Genomic DNA, 10,717 nt, shown 5'->3' with positions numbered 1-10,717 from the left:
CCTCTGTATGTTACTTTGGTTATGGGTATTATTTTGTCTCTTGCTTGTTTTGTCGATAGTAATGACTTTTTTCTTCATTTTCATTTCATGATCCTGGGCAGATGGTTCTGCGATGGACTGGCACCCTGTCCAGGGTGTACCCCGCCTTGTGCCCGATGCTGCCTGGGATAGGCTCCAGGTTCCCCGTGACCCTGAAAAGGAGTAAGCGGTAGAAGATGGATGGATGGATGGATGGATCCTGGGCAGATCTTGGTTGTATATAGCTCAGGCTGCTGTGGATCAGGTGGTTGAGCGGGTCATCCACTAATCGTAGGGTCGGCGGTTTGATTCCCGGCCCACTTGACTCCACATACCGAAGTGTCCTTGGGTAAGACTCTGAACCCCAAGCTGCACCGGATGCCAGGCTAGCGCCTTGCGTGTTAGCTCTGCTACCATCGGTGTGTCAGTGTGTGTGTGTCTGTGTGTGTGAATGGTTGAATGAGAACCAGTATAAAGCGCTTTGTAGAACCACTAAGGTTAAAAAAAGCACTATATAAGTGCAGGCCATATAGTTATCATTTTAAAAATGATAATAAAAAAGGAATCACAAAAAAAAAAAAAAAAAAAACCCTTCAGTTCAGACCTGAGGAATTGTACTTGGTCTCAACCCGCGGTGCCGGGTTTTTTTTTTTTATTTGCTTTGCGTTCACACTTAAGTCGTTCCTAATCGATTTTGTATTAAATGTACATGCCTGAAAGGGGTTTTGGATGTAACATGCTTCAAGATGACTGACTGATTAATAAATGATTAATAACTGAGCAAATTGAATTCATATATTTAACAAAACGATTTCTTTTGGAGCTCAATTTATGCTCATTTTATTAACCGTAGTTTGTTATAATTAAGTCAACAGAGCATCTTTCACTAAAAGAAGAAGAAGAAGAAGAAGAAGAAGAAGAAGAATGCACAGTCATAATGCCAGTATGCTAGAAACTACATCCTGTTTTTAGCATTAACCATTTAAAATAATAAAACAGGAACATTTTGTTACCATAATCGAGTTACCAAAAGTGAAATGTTACAGTAAGAGCATGAAACAAAGAGCAGCAGGAGGTGATGACGGTAAATAAACTATTTCAGCACCTCTGGCAAATGATACAAATCTAATCGCAATCTAAGAGCCATGGTGCTTAAATTCTATTTACCAGATTATACTTTACAGCAGGTAATTTTTCAGGTTAAGTACAAACAGGCCGCATGAAAGCATTTCCGCTGCGTTAAAAGATCGCACCGAGATTCTGAATGTTTCTGGTTTCCTTTCAGCTTAGCGTCCTCTGAGATACAGCTTACGGACTCGTAATGAGGACTTAACTGCTCGTGATGTGTTTAAAGCCCTGTCTGAAACTCATACACAGATTGAGGAGATGAAGAGGCATGGAGCATCGCCGATCAGGTAACAAGAGCCTGTTAGAGAGAGGCTTTATTTCGTGCTTTACTCGAATTGGACGCTGTACTTGAATTAGTTGATGCTGGATTTTCATCAAAGAACTTCTGTGAATCATAATTATTTCATAATCTTATAGAATAGAATAAAGAAGTTATTTATGTGCCGAGAAAGAAATTACACAGTTTATAATATAATGTATAATGGCGGAGACACAATGAGTTGTTCGTGGTTTCAAGGTTAAAGTACCCACAAACTCAATCTCAAACTATTAAATATAATCTATGTGTAATAATAAATATGTTATAAAAATAATTAAAAAAAATGAATGCATCAATAATGCACCAAAAGCCTCTAAAATCGTCTAGGACCCTCTTCACACTCACTACATATACTGTATCTCACTGCCACGCCAAACAACCTAATATCATTAACATTAGCTAGCGTAGCTAGCCGACTACGTCACTGCCAGCTCGCATTTGTGACTAAAACTGGCATCTCAGTGTCTGAGTGTTCAGTCTTTAAGTCATATTCTCAGCGGTTTAACAGCAACAATTAAAAAAAAATGTTATTGAGTTAGGCTTTCCGAATGTTTACTGGAGCGTTATTCCAGAATGAAGAAAAACATCTTCCGTCAGCTGAGCTACGAGGTACAGCTGCAATCAAAATGACTGAACCCCCAGTGCAAATCAGGTTTATTGTCAAAATGTACAGACTTCCAGCTGTTTGCGATGAACACATCAAACAAACGCGATTGAAATAGTTCAACACGACGAATGCTTCAAGTGGTTTCCCCAAATTCAACTGAACATGCAACTTATAATGATTTCTACAGTTTCAAAATTATTCACCCCCCCTGAATAGAATCAATTACAAATTTCATATGCAGAACAGGTGTTGTCTGAAGCACACCTGATGCTAAACTAATCAAGGGCTTTATTAGTTGCAGCAGGTGTGCTTGAGCTGGAATGCATGAAATACCTGAACTGGCTAGGGGTAGAAAATAAATGAAATACCTGGACGCGGCAGAAAAAGGAAGATATCAATGGCTGCAAGCAGATTTGTGAGAAGGCAGGTTGTGAAAAACCCTCGAGTGACTGCAAAAGACCTGCAGCAAGACCTGGTGGTAACAGACACTGAGGTTTCAGTGAGCACAGTAAGGAGCGTACTAAACGCAGAAGGTTTCCATGCCAGAACTCCAAGATTTACACCACTACTGACCCAAAAGCACAAGAAAAGTCGCTCAAAATCATATAAATAATCCACCGAAGTTTGGGGATTCTGTTCTGTGGCGCGATGAAACAAAACTGGAACTTTTCAGCACGATGGATCAGCGGTATGTCTGGAGACACTGGAGACTCCTTCCCTGAAAGCGAAATAAATGTGTCCTTATGGAGGCTGCACAGTCTCTACGATGATACGTTTTTCTTTGTTAACTATCAACACGATTTTGATCTGTTTTATTATTAGACTTAGACTACTCTTCCAGAGTTTAGTCACGATGTAAGACCTTCCAATGGCTGAACTACGACTGATCCTCTGGGATAACCATAGACCTGTCTCAGAGAAGCAAAGTGCTTGTGATGGGCCATACTGCTTCAGGAGATCAGTTAGATCGTTAAACATCACATTCAGCTCTTTAGACATGATAAGCAGGACTTTGTAGTCACTGCAGAACTCCATATGAAATGAAATTAGGGCGTGCTTAGATGCTCTCTTCACGATAAGGATAGAAGCTGCTGCATTCTGCCAGCCAGCAACACCATCTGGGTTTGGTTTATTTCTTATTTCAGGTGACTTTAGCTGATAGTACACAGTCGTAGAGATTTTTAGTCACATGCGAATCTAAAGATAAAGCAGCACCAGATGCCAAACACCAAGCACCAGTGTCAAACTGAAGGCCCACGGGCCAAACACAGCTGGCTGCCTCATTTCAAACTTATAAAACTATTTTAAAAATAATCTAGAAATGGTCTACTCAACATTTTCGCACGTGTCACTGTACAGAGCATGCGAGCTAGCATTTGCAGTGCTGTAATGCTAGATAAAATTGATTCAGTTTTATTGCAAGGCATACCCGTGTCCAAAAAACGGGATTTGACTCCATATAGAATATAGAATTTGAGTTTGACACCCCTGATCTAGAGTCCTTAAGTGTATCTTTTGTTTTTATAGAAAAAATATCACGCTCCATGGTGAGATTTATAACCTAATTGCAAGCAGACTTAGTATCATATAACATAGAAGTTAGAAGTATAATTGTGTTTCAGCTTAGAAGTTAAAGCCAGCATTGTTTATGTGCATGTCCAAGGGCCTAGATATGAAGAGAAAACAATAGTGGACCTAAAACAGAACCTTGTGGGACACCTGATTGTCTTCGATAACTTTAGCAAACCTTAACAGTCTGTGACACGAGATCTAATTGTCTGTCTAATCTAACTGTGTTTTAAATTCTGCACACAACTCCAACAATACTCGGACTTTGAAAAATTTGAAAACGGATCTTTTTCTCTACGTTTAGGCCTTCCGTCCACACTCAGACAGCGGAAACCGAGCTTTCTGGAAACGCTCTCGCAAGGGGATACATTCGAAAACGCCATTTTCTCGTTGTAGTGTGGACTGAGAAAACGGAGATATTCAAAAAAACGATCTTTTACTTTCCATAGATAAACGCCTGAGGGAAATGACGCAGGCTGAAGCCTCTTACGTTTTTACGCATGCGCAGTATAGGAATGTGAGCGTTTCCAGATGTTTCCGTGTGGACGAGCGATTTTTGGAAAACGTTTGAAAACGCTCTCCATTCGAAAAGTCAACTTACAGGTCTATCCGGATTCATGTGAACATAGCCTGAGGCAAGCAGCAGGCCATTGACATCTTTAACCAGTGCAGATTCTATACTATAGTGCGTCCAAAAACATAGATAAAAAATACTTTAAATCTTACCAAGAAAAGGCGAATTGGAGATTAGATAGAACTCAGAAAGATTGGAGTTTCCTAATCACAGGCGTCTTAAATAATGTTCGGACATGGTCCAGGTTTATTATGTACAGCAATAGCAATGTCTCCCCTGTCACTCATAATAATTCCAAATGTATCTTTGATGGTATTGAGTGAAAGATGCAGGTAGTTGGTATTTGAGGATAATATCAATGTTATATCCAATAGGTCACAGCTAGACATTCTTGGATAATAGCACCTCTCGGGTTATCATCATTAGAGGATGGACTAATAAATAATGGATCGCTAGCAAGCCTGCTACTGAATTTTAATCCTTATGGTCTTGTCCTTATATGAGAACTCATTTCTGCTAAGGTCTGGAGGAAGTGGAGAATCATAAAAAGCTTGATCACTTTTTTTTTTGGGGAACAGTGTTAAATAAGAACACAATGTTGTTGAATAATGATCTAATATTGTTCTCATTGCTTTGAAAAGTAAGCTGTTCTGCATAGGGCTTGATGGTACTGAGAGATTCCCTTCATGCTGTTCAGAAGATGTCCATCTTATTTTTCCATGGGAAGAATTGCTGGAGGATGTGCAATTGTTCACTGTACCAAAAGGTCGGATCTTATATCTATTTTATTTTCCCTTATGAGGTAATTTTAGAGATGTAGCCCTCAATTATTCAGTGTACAGAACGACAGTATATCTGTCTTATCTGTGGAGAGTATAGGGCCAGGATTTTGTACACATCTAAAATTCAAAAGTGATGTCTGATCTCACTGTATCTTGCTAATATCGACCCCAAAAGCCAGTATTGAATCTACCACGTAATTACACAAATCATTATTTTTTCATGGAATAAAATATACATTTAGAGTACTTGTAATATTAGAAATGTTTATCATTTTCACTGCTAATATTTCTGAGAGAATTTCTCATTACAAATGTTCCCAATCCTTAGTACTAATGCTAGTCAGAAAGCTAATATTTGCTAACCTGACAGAAGCCTTTTGTAAGGCTTACAGTCTTCACTGCTAATGCAAGTCAACTAGCTCACATGAATCGAGCAGACAGAATTTCTGAGAGGATCTTTTAATAAATGTTCTTTTTTATATTTATATTTATACACGCCAGCTAGCATAAATGAGCTAACCTGACAAGATTTGTAAGTCATATTCATATATTGTATTGTATTATATTGTAAAATACTATTATTTACCTATAAAGCACTAAACGGTCTCGCGCCACAGTATCTAAGCGACCTCTTTGGTTTTCTATGATCCGCCACGCCTACTTAGATCAAAAGATGCAGGCTATCTGACGGTACCTCGAATAGTGAAGGCTACAGCAGGGGGAAGAGCTTTCTCTCATAGAGCCCCACAGTTATGGAACAGTCTTCCAATTAGTGTTCGGGACTCAGACACAGTCTCAGTGTTTAAGTCCAGGCTTAAAACGTATTTGTTTACTCGAGCCTACCCTGACTAGACTTTCTGTTACGCTAAGCACAGTCCTAATAATCTTTTCTCTCCCTCTCTCCTTCTGCTGAGCCACACACGATTTTATGGAGATACTAGAGATCCTGATCCTCTCTGCTCTCCGGACCTGCCTGATCCGTTTCGGATGTCCTACCTCTGGATGGAGCTCTCATCTACTCCAATTCCAGACTGCTGGGACTACGGCTGCTTCTAAAGCCAAACAGACTTCGTATAAAACCATAATGAACTTCTTCACACTATCCGTTGTTACCCAGATGAGGACGGGTTCCCTTCTGAGTCTGGTTCCTCGCAAGGTTTCTTCCTCTACAAATGCAGTCATAAACCTACTGAGAAAAAGGATGTGTCTTTGTGTCCACACATGGAAGTGGTTTTGTTGTTGTTGTTGTTGTTTTTAATTTCTTAACCAGTTAGCTAACATGAGCTAACCTGACAGAATTTCTGAGATCATTTTTCAGTCGTATTTCTAAACATTCTAGCCTGTGCTGCTAAAACTAGCCACATATGTGGAATTTCTGAGAGGATTTTTTTTTTTCGCATATAGTCATTAATGTTTATAGTCATCACTGCAATTGTTAGCCAGTTAGCTATAAGATAAGCTGACAGGAATTCCCAGAGGATTTTTTCTTAGTCATATTTTTACGAACGTTTATATACTTCACAGCTAATGCTAGCCACATACATAAAGTGATCTTTGAGTGTTTTTCAATCATATTCCTTAACGTTTACAGTCTTCACTACTAACGTTAGGCAATTAGCTATTGCGCTAACCTGGCGGTAATTCTGAAGGGATTTTTAGCCATATAGTTTTCCACTGCCAACAATAGCCCCATATTTAACATGTGCTAACCTGATAGAGATATGATTTATCAGTCATATTTCTGAATGTTTATATTCTGTACTGCTAATGCTAGCCAGATGGCTAACATGAGCTAAACTGACAGGATTTCTCATGCTTACTCTGACATTACTGACAAAATCACCATTTATCATGATATTAATTTATTTAGCGAGTGCTTTTATCCAACACTATTTAAACACACGTCCTTCCGGCCGCTAGCACAGAATACCCTATGCTGTCCTTATGATATAGTAAAATACAGGAATAATATATAAATATGAGAGCAGTAACACACAAAATAAGCATACAATGAAAGTATGCAGATTCGATTATAAGCATCATCAAGCCATTGATATTATAATTCAGCAATACGTTATATCAGATTTGAATATATATTAAATGTGTGTTGTTTTTTTTTTTTACAGAAGTCACATATGCATGTATATGACAGTGAGATATTTCCATGACGTGTTTGTGATTTCCTGTAGCTCGACTTCTTATCTAGACAGGAACACATTCTGTGTTTGTAGTATGGGTTCAGAGAAATATAGCCTTCTCGCTTTCTGTGCTCATCCCTTTGAAGTGTTTATTTTGTACCTCGAGATAAAACAACGACATTTCACCAAACCGATCGCTCCGCCATTGCAAACCTGTTCATCATTCGTGTCGACACACCATTAGTCCGACCTATTCGGCTGAAAAAACTGGTGATTAATTGAACTTTAATTGGGAGGTGAAAGCTGTTCATGCATTCTCGATGCTTCCTCTGCTTGTTTCGTGCTGTTCCGCGGCAGCGTGTACAAAGACGTCTTGTTTGCTCTGATTTTATCAGTAGAAACATCTCTAATGACGGCACATTCATTAGCCCTTTGATTAGTCCATTTGTCCTTGAAAGATTTGTTCGGTGACATCTTATTAACGGCCCCGTTACTCAGCCGTTCAATCAGGTCTTTTATAAAAGGCAGGGATGATTTAATTCTGCCTGAATGCAAACACTTTAATCTATAATGATTTTATCCATAAATCTTTACACCTAGGATATGATTAAGAGAGGAAACACTCTATCTGCGATTCATCAAAAACATCTACTGTTTGCTAAATTATTCTAACAAATGAAAATATGACAGACTTTATATATACAAAGATGACTAAAGCGCTATCTATCTATCTATCTATCTATCTATCTATTTACAGTGCCGTCCATTAATATTGGCACCCTTGGTAAATACGAGCAAGGTAGGCTGTGAAAATTGTCTTTATTGTTTAACCTTTTGATCTTTTGTTAAAAAAAAAAAGAATTCACAAAAATACTCTGCTCTCATGGAACTCAAACAATTGCAAATAAAACACAGGTTTATGAAAAAATATCTTGGTTAAATATAGGTGTGCAACTATTACTTGGATGTTTTAGTCAATACTTTGTGCTAGCTCACTTTGCCAAGATAACAGCTCTGAGTCTTCTCCTATAACACCTGATTAGGTTGGAGAATACATGGAAAGGGATCTGAAGCTGTTCCTCCATACAGAACCTCTCCAGATCCTCCACATTTGGAGGTCCACGCTGGTGGACTCTCCTCTTCAGTTCACCCCACAGGTTTTCTATGGGGTTCAGGTCAGGGGACTGGGATGGACCTTGATTTTGTGGTCAGTAAACCATTTTTTCAAAACATTAAAGAGCCACCAACATATTTAACCATGTACATGAAGTACTTTTCCATATGGCTACCTCTATGTGTGCCAAATCCACCTCTATTACTGTCAAAAAGCTCTATTCTGGTTTCATCTGACCATAGAACCCGATCCCATTTGAAGTTCCAGTAGTGTCTGCACACTGAAGACGCTCGAGTTTGTTTTTGGATGAGGGTAGAGGCTTTTTTCTTGAAACCCTTCCAAACACCTAGTGGTGATGTAGGTGACTTCAGATTGTAGTTCTGGAGACTTTCTGACCCCAAGACACAACTAACTTCTGCAGTTCTCCAACTGTGATCCTTGGAGATTTTTTATCCACTTGAACCGTCCTCTTCACAGTGCGTTGAGAGGATATAGTCACACGTCCAATTCCAGGTTGATTCATGACATTTCCAGTGGACTGGAACTTCTTAATTATTGCCCTGATGGTGGAAATGGGCATTTTCAATGCTTGTGCTATTTTCTTATAGCCACGCCCCATTTTGTGAAGCTCAACAAAATTTCGCCACACATCACAGCTATATTCCTCGCTCTTACCCATCGTTATGAATGACTAAGGGAATTTGGCCTATGTGTTACCTCATATTTATACCCCTGTGAAACAGAAATCATGGTTGAACAAATATATTTTTCTCATATGAATTCATAGTGGTGCCAATAATCGTTGCACTCCTATATTTAACAAAGATATATTTAGTTGATAAACCTGTGTTTTGTTTGCAATTGTTTGATATCCATGAAAGCAGAGTATTTTTTTGTGATTTTTTTTTAAACAAAAGATCAAAAGGTTAAACATGGGTGCCAATATTAGTGGAGGACACTGTATTTATCTATGTATCTATTTTAAACAGCAATGCATCAAATGATTAAATTCTTGGGGTTTTTTTTGCAAGCAAAACAAAATAACATTGTTGCTTTATTTTCTGCAATCTAAACACTAAAATACGTATATACCATTAATACATATTTACTATAATATATTTACTACGCTATAATATATATCATTGATAAATATTTACCATAATATATTTACTACGCTATAATATATAATATCATTAATAAATATTTACTATAATATATTTACTATGCTATAATATATTTACTACATTATAATATATAATATATCATTAATAAGTATTTACTATAATATATTTACTACATTATAATATATAATATATAATATATAATTAATAAATATTTACTATAATATATTTACTACGCTATAATATATAATATACCATTAATAAATATTTACTATAATATATTTACTACGTTATAATATATAATATATCATTAATAAATATTTACTACGTTATAATATATAATATATCATTAATAAATATTTACTATGGTATATTTACTATGCTATAATATATAATATATCATTAATAAATATTTACTATGGTATATTTACTATGCTATAATATAATATATAATTAATAAATATTTACTATAATATATTTACTATGTTATAATATATAATATACCATTAATAAATATTTACTATAATATATTTACTACGCTATAATATATAATATATCATGAATAAATATTTCATCTAAACTGCATCTTATTCACACTGTAAAAAATAATAGGAGCCAAGCATTGCTCTGAAATATAGTGAGTTTGTTTTGCTTCTAAATATAAATATTATGCTTTACCTTAAATCTATCAAAATTTTTGCTCATTAGCATTCACCAATCATGAACATCAGCTTCACTGCACCATTCTGTGTGTAATGTTTTTATTTCTTTCCATTTAAAGACTTTTAGATTAGAAACAGGCCTTTAATAAACAACATGAACTGATGCCTAGAGGAATTAAGTGAGTCTTAACGATCCGTTCCAACCTGTCCAGCCATCTGTAATTGAATCAACGCTAATTAATGTGGACTTAATATTAGTCATGTTGTAATAATGTTAGTTAAATGAACCGTAATTCCTTCAATTAACTGCCAACTACATATTCATTAAGAGATTCATTTGTGATAAGGTTGGGAGATGGGACCATATGACTCACATATTAGATGTCCAAATGCACATACGCACCGATTGTGTCATTTTTCCCCTTTTGTGTACGCATGAAATGAACATATAATTTAAAAGATGCTTTCAGATTATTAATGACACGCTGCTGCTGCTGCTGCTGCTTCCGCAGACACGTTATGAATAAATGGAAATTTTTGATCTAGTTATATACGTTTTGTGTCTTTAACGAAAAGGTGATCGGACATTCTTCTCACGAGTGAACACGCAGGTTACGCTGATGAATACGGGTCCCGTTTGCTTTGTATTGGTCATGAATATGGAAATTCATGGCTTGTTATCATT

Source organism: Ictalurus furcatus, chromosome 13 (genome assembly GCF_023375685.1).
Source record: "Ictalurus furcatus strain D&B chromosome 13, Billie_1.0, whole genome shotgun sequence".
NCBI classification, from domain to species: domain Eukaryota; kingdom Metazoa; phylum Chordata; class Actinopteri; order Siluriformes; family Ictaluridae; genus Ictalurus; species Ictalurus furcatus.
This window is presented reverse-complemented; position numbering follows the sequence as displayed.